Source organism: Nomascus leucogenys, chromosome 9 (genome assembly GCF_006542625.1).
Source record: "Nomascus leucogenys isolate Asia chromosome 9, Asia_NLE_v1, whole genome shotgun sequence".
NCBI lineage: Eukaryota > Metazoa > Chordata > Mammalia > Primates > Hylobatidae > Nomascus > Nomascus leucogenys.
The window spans coordinates 65,395,161-65,406,936 of NC_044389.1; the positions used below are offsets into that span (position 1 = coordinate 65,395,161).

Sequence of the window (11,776 nt, forward strand, 5' to 3'; positions counted from 1 at the left end):
ACCTTCCACCATGAGTAGAAACAGCCTGAAGCCCACACCAGAACCAGATGCTGACACCATGCTTCTCGTCAGCCTGCAAAACTAGGAGCCAAATAAACCTCTTTTCTTTATAAATTACCCACCCTCGGGTATTCCTTTATAGCAACACAAAAATGGATTAAAACGTGCTCTATAAATGTTTTTGAATATGTAAGTGGAAAGTACTGGATGTGTGAGTTGGAAGATCCTGCATTTTTCCTTCTTTGAAGCTCACCTCTGTCACACACAAATCTACACTTTGGCCCTACTGAGTAAATGGGCCCTGGCGCTAGAGAAACCAGGTGGGAAAACAGCTCGGTCCCCACCAGAGCCTTCCTGTTAAGCTAAGCTAGGGGTCCACCAGCCTTCATGTGTCCATTTCCCTGCCCATCTGCCCGTAAGCATGCCTGTGATGACCTGGTGGAATTCTGAAGCACATGGACTACCTAGCTCACCTGTGATGTTGCTAGCCAGTAGAGCACAACGAAATCATCTGGGAAGCTTTAAAAAAATGTTTGGTGTCTGAGCTCCCCGACCCACCCAGAGATTCTGATTTAATAGATTTGGGGCACCGCTGGAATTGTAGAGTTCTTCAGATGATTTTTTGTGCAGCCATGGTTGAGAACCTCTGCCCCCTGCCTCATTTGCCATCTCTTCTGGGCTTGTGGTGCTGTCCAAAGTAGCAACTCATCAAGAACTTCTTCAGTCCAGGGTCTGCCCAGGCCAGCCATGGGCAAAGGTCAGTGGTCTGTCTGAAGAACCCAGTGGAAGGGTGCTGCATCTTAGGGCAGCACAAGAAGCCAGATCACATAGTTAACTGGCCTGGAGGAAAGCACACCTTTGTGTTCCATCTGAAACTGCTGTCCAGTAGCCACAGAGGCTATTAAAATTTGAATTAATCAAAATTAAAAATTCAGTCAATAACAGGCTAGCCAGTGCATTGTCACCTTTATGGGCCACATGGTCTCTGTTCCAGTTACTCAACTCTTCAGTGTTCATGTAGAGGCAGTCACAGGTAACATGAAAACAATGGGTACGGCTGTGTTCCAATTGGACTTTATTTACAAAATAGCTGACTCCTATCGAAAAAACATCAAATGCCCTAAGACAAAAACATTTACTTAATATAATTTCTAGACACAAAGATATAATGATTTATTTGGAAAGGCAAGGTAAATATGCAACAAGCAAGCAAACTAGAAGCCAGATGAAACCGAAGTAAGCCTTAAGGTACAACATCAGAGTCATGTTAAGTTGGCCTGGACAAACAATATGTTGAGAACTAATATAAAATATTCATAGGCCAAAGTGGAATGGAGTCTCATCCTTCTGTGATGGCTATGGTCAAGCCAAGACTCTAAGAAATAAATTGCGTGCCTTCCAAAGGCATTTTCTAGCTCTGAGACACTGAACAGGGGAACAGTTATCATCCAGAACAATCCTCTTTTTTTTTTCTTTTTTTTCTCAGAACAATCCTCTTTAATTTCCCATTTCGATAAAATAAGTTAGAACTTGTGTTATGAACAAGAAAGAAGAGTGAAAAAAAAAAGTCACTCTGAGCCAAGGACTGTGCTAGGGACTTCACAAATATTGTCCGATAGCTAATAAAAAGCAACATTTCTGAATTGCTACATTTATGGCTCTGTAAGAGAACACTGATTTGGGTCAGTGGCTTGATCTTAAAAGATCACGATGTGCCACTATTTGATCATAACTATATTGTTCTGTGAATCAGTTAATGGAGAATTTTCATCTTTATTTTTATGTGCATACATATACAATCAAAATTTTGTTATAAAATGGCAAACCACTCCTTTTCATATAAATCAATTTTATGCCACATGTAAGCTGAAATTAAAATGCGGAAACACCAATCAAAATGCCACAGAAAAGATAATCAGCTTTCTCAAGAACAATTCTATTAGTTGCTAAAATTACAGGAGATAAATATGGTATTTGTGAATACTGTGCTGTCAATGACAAGACTGGAAAATGTTTCAGAATGCCATACTTTTGAAGTCTATGGTATGTGGGAACATAATACCACAAAGGCAGAAAAAATGTCACCCACAAGTTAATATTCCTGCTACTACATGTAGGTATATTTTAGTTATCAGTGTTTCTATATAAATATACTCCAAGTTTCAGGGCAAACTAGAATTTACAAATTCCAGGAGATATATTTCCATTAGAAATTCCAGGATGATTATATTACAGAATTCTAATTTTAATTTGCAAATACTCCCAGTTCAGTAAAAAAATACTATTTCTATTTGGATTGCATTACAATGGCATCAACATTTCTTAATTAACACTATTCACTCATGAATCAACAGAATGAAAATAACTTGAAAGACTATTTTATCAACCAGCACAGTTTAAAAAATATATGTTAATTTTAGCTACACACAATTGTTTTTTTTTTTTTTTTTTTTTTTTTTTTGAGATGGAGTCTCGCTCTGTCGCCCAGGCTGGAGTGCAGTGGTGCAATCTCGGCTCACTGCAAGCTCCGCCTCCTGGGTTCACGCCATTCTCCTGCCTCAGCCTCTCTGAGTAGCTGGGACTACAGGCGCCCGCCACCACGCCCGGCTGATTTTTTGTATTTTTTAGTAGAGACGGGGTTTCACCGTGGTCTCGATCTCCCGACCTCGTGATCCGCCCGCCTTGGCCTCCCAAAGTGCTGGGATTACAAGCGTGAGCCACCGTGCCCGGCCAGCTACATACAGTTTTAATTTATGCTTTCAAACTTCCAATTATTGCCATTTAAATATTTCTTTGGCAGTCAAGTCATCATAAGTGTAAAAAAAGAGTAAGAAATCTACTTTGTTAATAAATGAAATGTTTGATGAATAGTAAAGCTATGCTATTTTTGGAGACATTTATGTTTATATTCAGTTGATTGTTATTAGAATTCATTATAATTGCTTCGAAGTTAAATAATATCATTTAAACTATGGGCTAATTTCCTATACTGCCATAGTTAAGCATAGTTACTTCTTAAGCTTTGTCTACACTTGTCTAAAAGTATTACCCCACTTTCAATGTTTTCTCAAAGGCAATTCATCTTGCCCCTTTGTATTCCACAGATAGAGTCTGGATCGCTCTCCTCAGAGATGGACGATTCTACAGCCTTGAACAAAATCTGAATAGCTTTAGAATTTTTCACATGTTAGACACAGCTTCTGTACTTTTTAAAGGAAAGTACACATGATGGCAAGCTGTCGCCTCTTCTAGTGTACCTGACAAAGGCTATGGATTTTAAGTGATCCGATTACACTAAGTTTGACCTTTAAGGAAAACTGAAATCTACTTCCAAAATGAAATTAGTTTTACTTTCTAGATTGCACTGGAGAAAAAATATTTCCAGCCTCATTTTCAAGACTTCTTTTGTCATATGAAATTCTTAAAACAACATTGTTTTCTATTTATTTTATTAAAACTATGTCACGAGGCACTTGTGGGCAGGAGGTGATTTTGAAAAGACAAATAACTTAGGATGTAGTAAATAGTGGTAGATTTATAAGATGGATGTATCTATTGAGACCATTTGTCACTATCTGCTACAAACAAATGTGTGCAGAAGTTAGGAAGTGGTTGGGAGGGAAGGAAGACAGCTCTGGAGACACAATCTGTAGTCAGTGTCTGGGACAAGCATATTTCTTTGGGTATATAGCTGTTTTTTCAAGGGCATTAACCTTCAGAGACCACAGGCTGGCAGCAGTGAGGTCTCTTCCTGCCTAAATGTGCAATGATTCCCCTATCACCCGTCAGGCCTCCTCTTACACAGAAAATAACTGGCATCAGCTTATTTCCGCACTTGTACAATGCTCTACAATTTTTGAGCCTCACAGTTTTGTAGATGTACTTCTAGGTATCGCTATCACATTGTAAGATGGGAGGTGAGGTGGTTGAACGCTTGGGCTGTCGCCAGACTGCGTGGGTTCCTATTCTGCCTTCACTACTTACTGGGATGTAGGTAGTGCAGGATAATGGCAATACCTACACCAAAGGACTGTTGTGAGAGACAAGATAACAGATGCAAAGCATTCAGCATGGACGACTTGGTAAGCACTCAGTAATGTTACTCACTGTTAGCTATTATTTTTGTCTTAGGTCAGTGTTTCCTCAAGTGGATCCCAAGCCTAGTTTCATAGGCAATATTTTACATCATGAACCAGTATACACATATACACTTATGTAATAATAATGCAAATAATAAATATGCATATATGCTGCTTATTACATATGGATTGAGTGGCGCAGAGTTAGGATTTGAACCTAGGGGTCCGGGGTCCTGTTTTTCTAGTGTTGTTTTTTTTTTCTTGGAGGGGGGATTACAGGCACACATCACCACACCTGGCTAATTTTGTATTTTTAGTAGAGACGGGGTTTTGCCATGTTGGCCAGGCTGGTCTTGAACTCCTGACCTCAAGTGATCCACCTGCCTTGGCCTCCCAAAGTGTTGGGATTACAGGCGTGAGCCAACGTGCCCGGCCTCTCTAGTGCTCTGAACCACTACTCTCCACTGCCTTGTGGCCTGGTACTTGTTATACATGGAGGAGCCAAAGTTTCATCAAACACTAGTAACCCTCACTAAGAAGGATGCACAGTGACCACTTCTATTACACATTTTATTTCATCAAGAAAAATGCTGATCCTAACCTGTTCAATTGATTTTATGACCCAAGACATGTAATTTTAAAAATACTACAGTAAGTGTTGTAAGAAAAATTGTTTCAAAAACACTAACAGCCAGGCATGGTGGCACACGCCTGTAGTCCCAGCTACTTGGGGGGCTGAGGTGGGCGGATCCCTTGAGGCCAGGAGTTCAAGAATGCAGTGAGCATTCTGGGTGACAGAGTGAGTGAGACCGTCTCTATTAAAAGAGAAAAGAAAAGAACAGAAAACAATAACAATAAAAAGTTAAATAAGTATATGTATCTCATCTTAGAGGCTTTACCATGCTATTGTGCATTATAAATCTCCAAAAATAAAAATAAAAAAGATTATATGGAGCATTTATTCAAGCATCCCCATCACCCTATGGGATGGACACTAATTTGGGAAATGTTATCGGGGGTGTTAATACGTTCAAGACAGAGATAATTTGGGAGTTATGTCAATCTATAATTAGTAGGCACAAACATAGTCAATAAATTTTTAAATAATTGATTGAGGAAGAGTCCCTTCCAGAGGAGGGGAACCCCCAGGACCCTGAGCTCTGGCCTGGAGAGAAGTACCCCAGATGCCTATGCTGGTTGCGGGAGCATCACTCACCCAAGAAACATGAGAGGCACTGTCTTGTAAAACAGTCTAATTAACAACATGTCCCTCTCCATGATCAAAATAATGGCTTTAATCAAAGCAAATTAGTTTAAAAATGGAAACAACATGCTTGATGCTAAATCAAATCCCATTGTAATGGCTTTACTAAAAATAATGGTAGGTTACACCTTAAGTGGATTTGGTAATCTCCACAGGCTGGACTTGAGCAAGAGGATCTGGGTTTGAAACCCAAGGGAAAGAAACCAGACAAGAAGGGCCCAACAGAGGCAGAGGCTTCAGCTGCTCCTGCAGCCAGGGGTACCCATTTGTCAGACTTTTCACAGGGCCTCTGTGACTGTAATCAAGGGAAGAGCGTGAGAGTTGTGCATCACTACCTACTTCCTACCTTTCTCTGAACCTCCTCTCCCTTGAAAAATTGAAACGTACAGAAACTGACTCTAAGAATACATGATCTATAATGTGCAAAAGAGCAAATTAGCTCAAGTTCATGAACACTGACACGACCGGCCAGACATCTAAACAACTCTGGGTGATGCTTATTATTGAGGCTAGCAGACACATAGAAATTAAAAAGAGAAACTGTTTTTAGAGTAGAGTTGAACTTCAGCACAAAATATCTTCTTCAGAGCAAGTGCAAGTGGTTTTTCTTTTCTTTTTCTTTTTCTTTTTTTTTTTTTTTTTGATATGGAGTCTAGCTCTGTCGCCCAGGCTGGAGTGCAGTGGCACGATCTTGGCTCACTGCAACCTCTGCCTCTCCCGGGACCAGGCAATTCTCCTGTCTCACCCTCCCGAGTAGCTGGGATTACTGGTGCCTGCCACCATGCGTAGCTAATTTTTTTTTTGTATTTTTAGTAGAGACAGGGTTTCACTGTATTGGCCAGGCTGGTCTCAAACTCCTGACTTCATGATCCACCCGCCTCAGCCTCCCGAAGTGCTGGGATTACAAGCGTGAGACACTGCACGTGGCCTCACAAGTGGTTTTTCATAGCAATAGGATTATGAAGTCAAATCTCAATTCTGGTATTATCAATGCCAATTGCCACTTTTTTTTCTAATTAAAGGGTAATTGCCTTTAAATGCTATCTCTCTAGGAAATATGGGGAGAAAATTTAGAACTATACTGTCCAATATGGTAGCCACTAGCCCCATGTGGCTATTTAAATTAATTAAGGCTAAATAAAATTTAAAATTCAGTTCCTCAGTTACACTAGCCCACATTTCAAGTGTTCAATAGCCACATGTGGCTCATGGCTATCATACTGGACAGATTACAGAACACGTCCATCAATGCAGAAAGTTCTTTTGGACAGCACTGATCTAGAAAAGGCTGTTTATAGATGCCAAAAAGGAAAATATTAATTTCTCACTTAGTAAAAGAGCTTCAAGCCCTACCTACCAGAGCTGGTTTGGCTCAGAATAGTTTGGGGCTGAATTTGAAGGCTACTGCCAAAGATTTCACAATTATCTCAAAATATTCTAAATGGCTGATCTAAAATCTCTTTGCATGATGATTGATTTTCCATTGCCACAAGTTGTCTTTCAAAATCTAAACATACCAGAAAAAAAAAAATCTAAACATACCAGGAAATGATATTTGGTGATAACAATAACTTAAAGTTCCAATAATTTACGAACAAGTTTTAAAATACTTAGAACAACTATGAAAAAAATATAAAGATACATGGCACCATCAGCTCCAGGAGTAAAAATTTATAGTTAAAATAAGTAGGGGCTGTCAGGCCTCTGAGCCCAAGCTAAGCCATCATATCCCGTGACCTGCACATATGCATCCAGATGGCCTGAAGCAACTGAAGATCCACAAAAGTGAAAAAAATAACGTTAACTGATGATATTCCACCATTGTGATTTGTTTCTGCCCCACTCTAACTGATCAATGTACTTTGTAATCTCCCCTACCCTTAAGAAGGTTCTTTGTAATCTCCCCCACCCCTAAGAAGGTTCTTTGTTAATTCTCCCAACCCTTGAGAATGTACTTTGTGAGATTCACCCCCTGCCCACAAAACATTGCTCCTAACTCCACCGCCTATCCCAAAACCTATAAAAACTAATGATAATCCACCACCCTTTGCTAACTCCTTTTTCGGACTCAGCCCACCTGCACCCAGGTGAAATAAACAGCCTTGTTGCTCACACAAAGCCTGCTGGTGGACTCTCTTCACATGGACCCGTGTGACAGGGGCTGGGCACGGTGGCTCCTGGCTGTATTCCCAGCACTTTGGGAGGCCGAGGCAGGTGGCTCAATTGAGGTCAAGAATTCAAGACCAGCCTGATCAATATGGTAAAACCCCGTCTCTACTAAAAATAAAAATAAATAAATAAAAAAAAATTAGCCAGGCATGGTGGTGGACTCCTGTAATCCTAGCTACTTGGGAGACTGAGGCAGGAGAATTGCTTGAACCCGGGAGGCGGAGGTTGCAGTAAGCTGAGATTGTGCCACTGCACTCCAGCCTGGGCGAGAGAGTGAGACTCCGTCTCAAAAACAAACAAACAAAAAAAGTAGGGACACACTTATTACACACCTGTGTCTAGTCCTACCCTTTGCATGAACTTAGACCCGGATTCAATAAAACTTGGACCCTATAATGTTTTGGGAACTTCAGCGCACATCTCATTTGACCCTTACCAGAACCTAATCACACTGTAGTGCTGATTCTAAGTGTTACAGATTCTTCTGTGAAAGGGGATGATTGAGAAGTAATACATTATCTTGTCAGTGTTTGTCTTGCTTAATTGGTTACTGAACTGATCCCAAATGGCCAGATTACAGTGAAACCAAATGGCTGAGATTGCAGGGTCCAGCTAGCTTTTCCTTTCTCATGACTCCAGGCTGCCCTGCTAATCTGACCCACTGTACTAAAGAGGTGTGGGTCACAGGGGAGACAAAGCAAGAAGACAGACAAGAGTGTAAAGCAAAGGGCCTTCCCTCTTGACAACTGCAAAGCAGGTAAAGTGAGCCCAAAAACCCCTGCAAGGTCATTGTGAACATGATTGTGGTAGTTCTACAACAAAGGCTAAATATAACGCATTATTGTGTTCATGAAAAAAAAAAATTACTCCATAGAGCAAATTATCCCCCCACAAAGCAACATGGAAAAGGCATTTGTGAGAAATGCATGAATTAAGCAATTGCTCTGAAGACTTAAATGCCAATTTAAATAATCCAAACAGATTGCATTCAGCTAATGGCAGATTATAATAAACATGCATTAAAGTGTTTTTCAAATACTTTAATATATTTGTGAATGTCATAACATCTATCAACTAGTCATTATTGTTAGCAAAACTTCTTTACCCTTTTATTTACCATGTCCAGTTTGTGAGCTTCCAACTTGGGGGACTTGCAAAACATTTATTAAATAATGTATAAAGGACGCACCATTAAAATTCCTATGCTTATGCCTTGAAGATTAAACTCACATTTCTAGCTCATTAATAGATGATGGCTATAGTTAATCCTGGAAACATGGAGTCTCTAGAACACATACAAGAAAAAGTTTGGGATTTGATACATGAGAGCTGAGACTAAAATTCTTTGATCGGTCACATATACGGGCCTAACAATTTTTCCTTGAAATAGGAAACTTTAAGTAGGTCAGTTTAACGACTGCTACCATGGAGTTTATAAATCCACACTCAACTATCCTTTCGATGAACGGCTGCCCAGAATGGAGTTATAGCCCTGCACTATTAAAATGTCTTTGGTTCAAGCAGAGAAAGAAGCAGAAACTGATCCTGCCATTTAGGCTTTGTTATTGTTTTAGCTCCAATAACTGTTTGGTTTTGTTTTTCAACATGGCATTAGTATATCTGGTTCCCCAATAGGACCTCGCATGTAGGACATCGGAATGGGTTCACTCGGGAAGACGGACTTCCATTCTACCTGAGCTATGTTCCCACATGCAGTCACAACCCTGGCCCAACCGTGAAAGGCAGTCTGGCCGGAATAAACCTGACCAAAAAGACCAGTGAAATGTTTGGGACATCATAAAATGCTGTGGGGGTAGGGGTGGAGGAAAGGAATGAGTAGAGAGAAAAGGAGAATGAATTTAAAATGGGAAAACCCTCTCATTTTCCATTTGATTCATTTAAGGAGGGGAAAACCACTCAAGGACTCTCTCCAGAACCCAAAGCTAATCACTTTTTTATTGCAGCGGATTACCAAAGAGCCTAGGTAACCCACCTACCACGGCCTCCCGCCGAAAAACCAAAAATCCCATTTCTTCCCAAGTGTGCACCCAGGAAAGGAGGGAAGACTGTGCATTTAGAGTGGAGGGCGGTACACAGGGCAAAGCAAGTTAGTGCCTCCTTCCCAGATCCCCTGCTTCCCGAGCCAGCCTGACCTGGCTAACGGCAAAGTGCAGGGAGAATGGCAAAGGGACCGGGAGGTCAAACTTGGGGTCGCTTCTCACCCTAGTCCACCCGATAACGAGATGATGGGGCGGCGGGTGGGGACACCTGTCAAAAGAGGGGGCCGGGGCTGGGGCCGCAGCGGGCGGGCGGGCTGGCGGCACTGCGGCGGCGGCGGGGACCGAGGCGCGCCAGCTCGGGCGTTCGCAGCGCGCGGGGCAGAGCCGGCACCGACTCCTGGACTCGCCGGGGAGCGTGCGCCCGCGGAGGGCTCCCGTGGGCGGCCCCGCGCCCAGCACGCTATGGGAGGGGGCCGCAGCCGGGCAGGGCCCCGCAGCCTGGCGGACCCAGCCGCCCCAGCCGCGCTGCAGCCCCCGCCGTCCCCGGTCTCCGCCTGCGGGCTGGGCGCGGGGCCGGGCCGGACGCCCCCTGGCTGCGCGACTGGCCCAGGCAGGGGAGGGGGCGCCGCGCCTACCTGCTCTGGTGCCGCGGGGCTGCTGTCGCCTCGAGGGGCTGTGACCTGCTGCGGTGGCGGCGGCGGCAGCAATCGCGGCGGGGAGGGCGCTTCCTTCAGGAAGGGGTGGGATCTGCTCACCCGCCCGCCCGGCCCTCTCCTACCGCGCCGGGGCCCGCCCCCGACTTATTCTGGGGTCCCCGCTGCTAGGCCTTCGGGGAGAGCTGATCCCCTGGGTCTCGGGCTTATGCCACCCCCGGGGCCCCTAATAGTCACCCGGGACAGGAGCCGGGTGTGGACAGGCGAGCCGCTTCCTTCCGAAGCCTTTGTGGACGCGTTTGCCAGGCGCTCCTCATCCAACAAAAGGAAGGACGGAATCTTGGATCCTCCGCCTGGTGGTTATTTATTCCTGACCTGTTGTAACCTTCTGCCTGTCTCTCTTTCGTCCGCACACCTAGGGTTTTTGCACAAAGCAGCTTAAATTCATTTTCATGCCCATTGGCTGAATGTAGTTCTCCTCCACTCAGCGCTGTCCCGCGGTTTTTTTTTTTTTTCCATCCTACTGAACAAACACAGAGCCAACTTCTGACCCTGGCAATGAACAGCAGACACCAAGGCCGACCTCCCAGCGCCAGCTTGCAGCTTTCCTCCCCGGGTTTCGTCTGAGTCCGTCATAAACTGTGTTCATCAGCGTTTTGACAGCTTCCCCCACCCCGGACCCCCAACCTACCAAGGGACCCCATGGCACTATATCAGCGACCTCTGGCAGCAGCATGGATCAATGCCATTTTTATCTTAGGCTCATTATGAGCCTGGGTTCCAAACACAACCTCTCTGGCCTCCCACAGGCGGCTCTCCTTTATCAACCGGCCTTTGTCAGTCCGCCCTCTATTCTTTTGGGGGCTTCCGTACCACACCTGTCTCCTTTAAACTGCTGTCTCTACACAAGCAGGCATTCCCTTGTTTTCTTTTTCTTTTTCTTTTCTTTTCTTTTTTTTTTTTTTTTTTTTTGAGACGGAGTCTTGCTCTGTCGCTCAAGCTGGAGTGCAGTGGCGCAATGTCGGCTCACTGTAACCTCTGCCTCTCGGGTTCAAGCGATTCTCTCGCCTCAGCCTCCTGAGTAGCTGGGATTACAGGCGCCCGCCACCATGCCCTATTAATTTTTGTATTTTCAGTAGAGGTGGGGTTTCACCACGTTGGCCAGGCTGGTCTCAAAACTCCTGGCTTCAAGTGATCTGCCCGCCTCAGCCTCGAAAGTGCTGGGATTACAGGCGTGAACCACCGCGCCCGGCCCAACCAGGTGTTTCTGAGAATCTTCTCCAATTCGGCATATTCAAATTCTGCAATTAATGTTCGGTTCCAGAACTCTCCCTTCCCCACAAATCTTGTGATTATTGTCTACTATGTGTATATTGATTCTTTTTTTTTTTTTTTTCCTGTATATTGATTTCTTGTTACTGTTTTCTCCTGGCTACTAGACTGTAAGCTTCCTGAGACCAGGGATCTTGCCTTCTCTTGTTTTCCTTATTTTAATGAGTGGGACTGTTAGCCATTCAATTAAAACAGCAAAAGCAAAAACTGAATCTTAGCCTAGACTCCCTTGGAAGTATATGCTCAATTTTGTGGGAATTAGCTTATATGTATTTTTCT

General features: G+C 43.6%; 1 protein-coding gene across 1 annotated transcript in view; it reads right to left on the reverse strand.

The window, feature by feature from the left end:
- The window catches only part of TMEM150C (transmembrane protein 150C), a 79,535-nt gene extending 69,274 nt beyond the window's left edge, over window positions 1-10,261 (reverse strand). Inside the window, exon 1 of the mRNA XM_030819068.1 lies at window positions 10,148-10,261. The gene's annotated coding sequence lies outside the window, so the exon portion shown is untranslated. The remainder of the gene's footprint in view (window positions 1-10,147) is intronic.
- Window positions 10,262-11,776: the final 1,515 nt, after the last annotated feature.